Source organism: Somniosus microcephalus, chromosome 25 (genome assembly GCF_052327205.1).
Source record: "Somniosus microcephalus isolate GS21.2 chromosome 25, FLI_Smic_1.0, whole genome shotgun sequence".
NCBI lineage: Eukaryota > Metazoa > Chordata > Chondrichthyes > Squaliformes > Somniosidae > Somniosus > Somniosus microcephalus.
The window spans coordinates 8,331,805-8,339,733 of NC_141011.1; positions in this window are offsets into that span (position 1 = coordinate 8,331,805).

The following is a 7,929-nucleotide window of genomic DNA, read 5'->3' on the forward strand; positions in this document are numbered from 1 at the left end:
TAACGCACAATTATCAGGTGCACACTGGGGCTGAAATCTGCTGTCACTGGGTCTCCATCAGGAACATAAGCCGGATATCATGTAATCCGTCACACCAGATTTCCGATCATTTTGCGCATACCATACATTTCTGGTAGGGAATTTGAAGTTCTACCAGGAGTTCCAGCCTGAAACAGGCAACCGCTTCATTGGACAGCCGTCAGATCTGCACCCAATCTCCTGATGCTCATCTATACCAAACACTTACTCATCTACCCACTCACAGGGGATGTGCTAAGAATGTAAGAACATAAGAAATAGGAGCAGGAGGAGGGCATACGGCCCCTCGAGCCTGCTCCGTTATTCAATGAGATCATGGCTGATCATCGACCTCAACTCCACTTCCCTGCCCGAGCTTCATATCCCTTGATTCCCTGAGAGTCCAGTTACTGGACAAGGAGCTGTACAGAGCAGCTTATTAGAAGAGCCCAGTAAGAAAATTCTTTTCCACATTTGTGAACCATTTTCCTGGGGTTTTTGTTTGCTATTGTTGCTTATGTCTTCAGGAGTCTTTGGGCAAGATTTGCCTTTTTATTAGCAAGATAAGTGGCGGTATGAGGTGCAGAGTGGTGTTCCTGAGGTGGATACCATATTGAAGGAACCATTTTGCTTGCTGGAGCTGAATGTTTGTCTTTACCTGAATATCGATATCACTGTTAAATGCTCTAAAAGTTATGTCAGCAATGCTACTGCTCTGTGTGAGCAGCTGTGCACAAAATAAAGTTGTGGACTGGGGGCATGAACTTCCCCATGGGATCCCCTCTATTTCTATGTTTTGAGGAAGAGAAGGATGAGGAGATGGAAGATCCTAGCTTGGACTTACTTAGATTGAGGCATTAAGGAAGGTGCTTATTCCGTATATGCACATACCTACTTAGCAGGGTTTACTGATTAAGAAAGTCTTATTTCAATTTTCTGCAGATCAGTGCCATGAAAGGCTATGCCCCCCACCCAAAGAATATTGGTGCAATATGTTAATTTCTGTTCTAAGAGTCTCCAGCCCACATTCACCAGGAGAACATGACTGTCTGTACCAGTCAAAGTCATCAATGCCTTGAATTTCTTTGCAACTGGATCATTCCAAGCAACATCTGGTAATTGTTGCTATATTCATCAGGCAGCAGCTCACCATTGCATCAAGAAAGTCACTGGTGCTCTATTCAAGGGGACTGCACAATTGCTATCCCTCTGAATGGCAGTAGAAAAAGAGGGAGAGCTATCTAATTCCCAATACTGGCAGAGTGCCCACAGGTGACGGGACTCTGTCAGTAGCAAGTACAGTGGAACAAGGTAAAAGAGACAAACAGAAATTCCACTGGAGAGAAGAGCAGGTCTTCTTCAAGGTGGGCTTTCCTGGGCTTTTATCTAGTTCCTCTGTACTTGTTTATAAACTGTTAAATCTCAGACTACAGGATGATATAGAGGGGTTGGTCAGATGGGCAGAACAGTGGCAAATGGAATTTAACTCTGAAAAGTGTGAGGTGATGCATTTTGGGAGGACTAACAAACCACGGGATTACACAATGAATGGTAGGACCCTAGGAAGGACAGAGGATCAGAGAGACCTTGGTGTGCATGTACATAGATCCCTGAAGGCAGCAGGACAGGTAGATAAGGTGGTTAAAAAGGCATATAGGATACTGTTAAGTCTGTGAGTTGTTCAAGTAATTAATACTGAGACTTAATCAGTAACAATAAAACAGCTCTTTACTGGTTGGAGGTAGGGACTACACGTAGCTCTTTACTTCATGCCCACAGGCGGGAACTGAGGGGGATCAGTACCCACAGTACTATTTATACCCCTATGGCCAGGAGTGGTACTGCGTATCACTACGCCCAACAAGTAGTGCAGTCCTGTCCATAGGTTCAAGTAGCACACATATTACATACACAACATTCCTCCCTTCCTAGCTTTACAGTCATCTCCCCATTTAACATAACGTAATAACATATATACATATATAACTTCAGGTTTACATAACAGAATAACATAGATACATAGATAACTTCATGTCAAAACAGATCACAGATTCAGTCTCTGCGGAAAACAGTTCACAGATTCAATCTCTGTGGTGGAGTCGGTTCACGTTGCTGGAGTGACTCATTCAATAGTTCTTCCATGGATTTAACAGTTTGAACTTCCGAACTGAATTGGCTCCGTTCGGAGGGACCACGTGTGTGATCTGGTAGAGGTAATAATGGTTCAGATGGGTCATCTTCTGTTTCGACTTTTCTTTTTCTGCTTCTTGGAGACTCTCTGGGCTCCACTGTCAGCTGCCAGCTGCATGCGCAGTTCCTCCTTCTCTCCCTCCTTTTTCCGTAGTAGAGCCACCTTCTCCCGATGTTCCGTAGACTTTCGGTGCTCCTCCATGATTTCTGTATGGTGGGAGTCGAAGTTACAAGTTGGGCAGGACAGGACATAGTAATATTCGGTGTCGTCCTGATCTAGGCCAGCGAGAGGGTCTTCTATTTCCTCCATACCCAGCTGGGCGTTAGCCAGCTTTTGTTCCAAGTCCAGACATCTTTCCTGAAGAGACTTCTTCATGCGTACCTCTTCATCCAGCTTTTTCTGGGCTTTCAGCAAGTCGTTTACTAATGACCTCATTTGAGATTTTACTACTTCAACTTCTTTTGGAGATTGATTGATCGGACTATTCAATCCCTCTACCGGAGCAGCTGTTTCAGCGGTCTGTTGTTCTACGTTGACGTGAGTCAGCGTACTTTTGGCATCCAAGGGCTGCTCTGTTGCAGTCATCTCAGTCTGTGTTGCCACCTCAGCTCTTCCAATAACCTTTGAGAGCTCCGAACCCCTTTCGTTTGAATATTGAAGTTCGTGTTCAAGTTTTTCCCATTTCAGAGTCCTGTCCTTCAGCATATGCAGGAGTTGGCTGACCGTTAACTCCTCTGACATCAGACGTTTTGTGTGCTCCTGCTCCATTTTCTCCATCAGCTGCTTCTGTTGTCTTTCCAGATTCTCCAACTCTATATCAAAGAACTCTTTCGTTGCATTCAACTCTTGCTCACAACGGCGAAGCATTTGTTCTAATTGCTGTTGTAGTTTGAAATGGAGTTGAGTTCGAGCCCGGTGTCCCTCAGAAATGGGCACATCAGTAGACTTGCCAGACTCAGAATCCACAGTTAAACTATGTTGTTGTTGCTCAGTGGAATTCTGTGCTGAAACTTTGTCTTTTGCACCTGAGTTGGGCTTACCATCATCTGTTCCAGAGTCTGGGCCGACTATCTTCACCGAGTTCTCACTCGTTATTGTTTGTAGGAAATGCCAGTCCATATTCATTTTCCTAATCCACTCCCGTCCTAGTAGTGGAGAACCTCCTTCAGATATCACATATAAGTCCATTATTTGACTGTCTTCGCCCTTGTGGACCACTGCAACCTCTATTTTCCCGATGGGGTACACTCTTTGCCCCGTGTATGTTTTCAATATAATCCCCGTATCCTGTAGGGGAATATGTTGGAATAACTTTCCGTAATCTTTCTTATTTATGACCGTCAATGCCGATCCAGTGTCCAATTCCAGTTTTACTTGGACTCCTTCTATCTGAAGAGTGACCCAAATTGTCTGGAGGTCTGCACCCTTACCAGCGTTGAGTACTCTTAAGCTAGCCAGTTCATTACAGCTTAAGCTAGCCAGTTCATTACTGCTAGCATCTGAATCGGACTCCTGTTCGGTCACCTTGTGTACCTTTGCGTATTTTCCTTGCGGTGACTTCTTGTTGCTGGTCTTCTTCCCTGACCTGCATACTCTAGCTATATGTCCAAGCCTACCACAAGTTCTACATTCTTGGTTTTTTAAACCAACACTGGTTCTGATCATGCGTTGTCTTTCCACAACGATAACATTTGCCAGAACTCACACCCAATTTGTGTGCACTGAGCTCCGGTGACCGTAGCTGCATTACTGCCGTGCCTCTCGCTGCGGCTTCGTGTGCTGCTGCCATAGTGACCGCCTTCTCAAGCGTCAGCTCATTCTCCTCGAGCAGTCGCTTTTGTGTATCCTGTTTAAATAAACCACACACAAATTTGTCTCGAAGTGCCTCTGTCAGTCCCGTTCCAAACTGGCAATATTTCGCTAATTTACGCAATTCCAGCAAATAATCAGCATTGCTTTCATGCTGTAGCTGCCTTCTGTCGTCAAATTTAAATCGTTCCGCTAGCATCAGCGGCGTGGGGTTTAGATGATCTTTCAGGACAGTAACAATCTCATCGAACGTCTTATCCGCCGGTTCATCTGGTGATAACAGGTGTTTCAATTGCCCGTATGTCTTCGCACCCATTAAATTTAATAATGTTAGAGCTTTATCTTGGTCACGAATTTTATTGGCCTTACAATAATTTTTTACTCTTTCAACATATATGGCCCAATCTTCGAGGTCACTATCAAAGGTGCTAATATTCCCGTGTTTAGGCATTGTAGATTTGCAATTTCTCAGATTTTTTTTTTTTTTTTTTACTGCTATCCAAGATGGCGGCTTCCCGCTCTTGCCGTCGTCCTCCGCCCACAAAATGGCGGTTTTCCCGCGCTTGGCGGTCTTCACCCGTCCCCCGACGCCGTCTCCCTTCAGCCCTCGAGTGCGGCCCTTATCTTCGCCGCGATCGCCCGAGTGCTGCCCTTATCAGCGGATGCGATCGCTGGATCGCGAAGCGGCTCTCGGCTCTTATCAGGAGATGCGATCGCTCTGTTGAAACGCCTCCCGCTCGAAGCGGCTCTCGCGCCCTATTCCTCCAGCTCCCCCAGCCCCGTTCGTGCGGCCAACGCGGTCGACTGCCTGTCGCGTCGCTGCCCGGCTCAGACAACGGCTTACCCACCACCAAGCTGGAGAAGAAGCTGACGGTCGCCGATGGAGGCTCCGAGGTCAGGATGTCTTCCAGTGGGGTGGAGAGGGTGGAAACCTCTCTGCAACGTCCTGGCTGTGGACGAAGCTGCCGTGGAGTGACTGCCGCAGGGTCCGAATCAGACTCGTCGCCAGTGTTAAGTCTGTGAGTTGTTCAAGTAATTAATACTGAGACTTAATCAGTAACAATAAAACAGGTCTTTACTGGTTGGAGGTAGGGACTACACGTAGCTCTTTACTTCATGCCCACAGGCGGGAACTGAGGGGGATCAGTACCCACAGTACTATTTATACCCCTATGGCCAGGAGTGGTACTGCGTATCACTACGCCCAACAAGTAGTGCAGTCCTGTCCATAGGTTCAAGTAGCACACATATTACATACACAACAGATACTTGCCTTCATTAGCAGAGGCATAGAATATAAGAGCAGGGAGGTTATGATGGAGCTGTACAAAACGCTAGTTAGGCCACAGCTGCAATACTGTGTGCAGTTCTGGTCACCACACTATAGGAAGGATGTGATTGCATTGGAGAGGGTGCAGAGAAGATTCCCCAGGATGTTACCTGGGCTGGAGCGCTTCAGCTATGAAGAGAGACTGGACAGGCTGGGGTTGTTTTCCTTAGAGCAGAGAAGGCCGAGGGGGGACCTGATTGAGGTGTACAAAATTATGAGGGGCCTAGATAGGGTAGATAGAAAGGAACTTTTCCTCTTAGTAGAGGGGTCAATAACCAGGGGGCATAGTTTCAAGGTAAGGGGCAGAAGGTTTAGAGGGGATTTGAGAAAAACTTTTTCACCCAGAGGGTGGTTGGAATCTGGAACTCACTGCCTGAAAGTGTGGTAGAGGCAGGAACCCTCACAACATTCAAAAAGCATTTAGATTAGCACTTGAAACGCCATAGCATACAAGGCTACGGACCAAGTGCTGGAAAATGGGATTCTAATAGATCGGGCTTGATGGCCGGCACGGACACGATGGGCTGAAGGGCCTCTTTCTGTGCTGTATAACTCTATGACTACTTCCAGTTCTGATGAAAGGCCATTGACCTGAAACGTTGGCCCCAATATTTATTGGGAGACACACTGCAAGCGGAATGGTCCAACATCACGCGCGAAACCCAGAAGTAAGTCCAGCGCGTCTGTCAGTGGCTTTAAACGCAGCCAACTCATTATAATTTTACTTCCGGGTTTCCCGTCCAATCAGCGGCGGCGGGCATGACGTGGACCCACATGACGCTATCTCAACTCCAGTATTTAGAGGGACACTCCAAACATGCAAGTGGAAGGAGTTTGGTGTAGGAAGCAAGACAAGAGGAAGTGATGCAATGGAGTCCAACTGGCAAAGGCTGCGCCCCACTTCACCGGCGCCTCCCTGGATGTGCTGCAGGGAGCTGTGAGGAGCAGGAGAGAGATACTCTTCCCCAGCAACAGAAGGAGGCAGCCTGAAACAGAGACCAAGAAGGCGTGGCTGGAGGTTGCCAAGGAGGTCAGCAGCAGGGACGTAGTGCCACATTCCTGGATTCAATTCAGAAAGTGCTTTAATGACCTAAGATCAGGAAAGGTAAGTACAGTGGCACGTTCACCTACATCCTGCTGTGTGCATCACCCCACCCCCTCGCTCTGCTTTCTCAAGCCTACTCCAGCACATCGCGCACCCACCCATTCCACAGTATCAACCATGGCTCAGTTGGCGGCACTCTCTAGGTGGGAGGGGCTAGGAGTGAGCAGGTGCTGCTTGGTGCTTGATTATTGGAGGGAGTTTGAGTGAGTTTGGGAAAAGTTAGTGGTGGGCTTTTGAGTCGTTTTTTTTTCTGGTTTTAGGGCCTTTTTGGTCCATAAACAGCATGGTTGCTGAGGGGCACGGAGTGCCGGGGCCTTCAGAGGACAATGTCCCCAGGATGAATTTAATCAGGGGAGAAAACGTTGGGGGAAGGGAGAATAAAAGGCCCAAAGATTCGGGCCAGGACTCCAGGAGGTTTAGAAAGGAAAACACGGTGGTGGTTCATTGCAAGGATAAGGAGATACGAGCTTGTTGGGATATTATCCAGGCGGTACATGAGGACTGCGGCGAGGGAAGCTGCTTTGCCTGCCGACCAAAGCCAAATGTTGGGTTCGAGGTGACGGTCAGTGGTCGAGGGAAGGTGGAAAGACTTTTACTCAGTCTGAAAGTTGGAGATAAGTTCTTGGAGGTATTTCTGCTATATTCTGAAGAGGTGGTGGTCTCATTCTTAAAACTGCCGGTTTATATTGAGGACGATGTGCTAATAAAAAAGTTGGAGTCGTGGGACATTAAAATTTGCTCGGCAATAAACAGGAGATACTATCCAGGAACACGGGTAGCAGATGGAACCCGTTCTGTAAAGGTGCAGGTCCAAGAGGGGGTGAGGTTGCTACCGTATAATAGGGAATTCAAGACAATGGAAGGTGTGCAGTACTTTCGGGTACTGCATGATAACCAGGTGAAGTTTTGTTATTATTGTCTTGGGCACAACCATCTTGTAAGAAGCTGTCCAGACCTGTACTGTTATAACTGTGGCGAGTCTGGACACATCACTCGGAGCTGCAAGGTGGAGAGCTGTGGGGTGTGTCACAAAGGCTCCGCTGTGATGTGTGAGGCAGAAGGAAGCCCCTTAAGTGACAAGGAGATGGGAGGAGAAGGAGGTGTGAGTGGAGAGCTGGAGGAGCGGAGCAGGTGGAGGACGCAGCTGGCAAATGGAAGGAGAAAAGAATGCAGGAAGATGCAGAAGATTTTGGAGTGGAGAACAAGATGGAGATGGTGGAAAACACACCGAGTACAGTGGAAAAGGACAAAGACAATGGAAGGCAGCATGGGTCGAGGGCAGAGTCAAGTCACAATACGGATCAGCTCTCCTTAAAGAACATGGGGGGAGAAATTCGGTTGGTAGCGCCAGCGATTAGCGCCTAAAGAGGCCGAGAAGTGGGGCGTTAGCCAATTTTTGGCCGGGCGCAGTGAACCCAGTGCCTCCTGCCATATTGAGTGGGTTTTAGCGCCGGCGCTAAATCTTAGTGCCCGCTT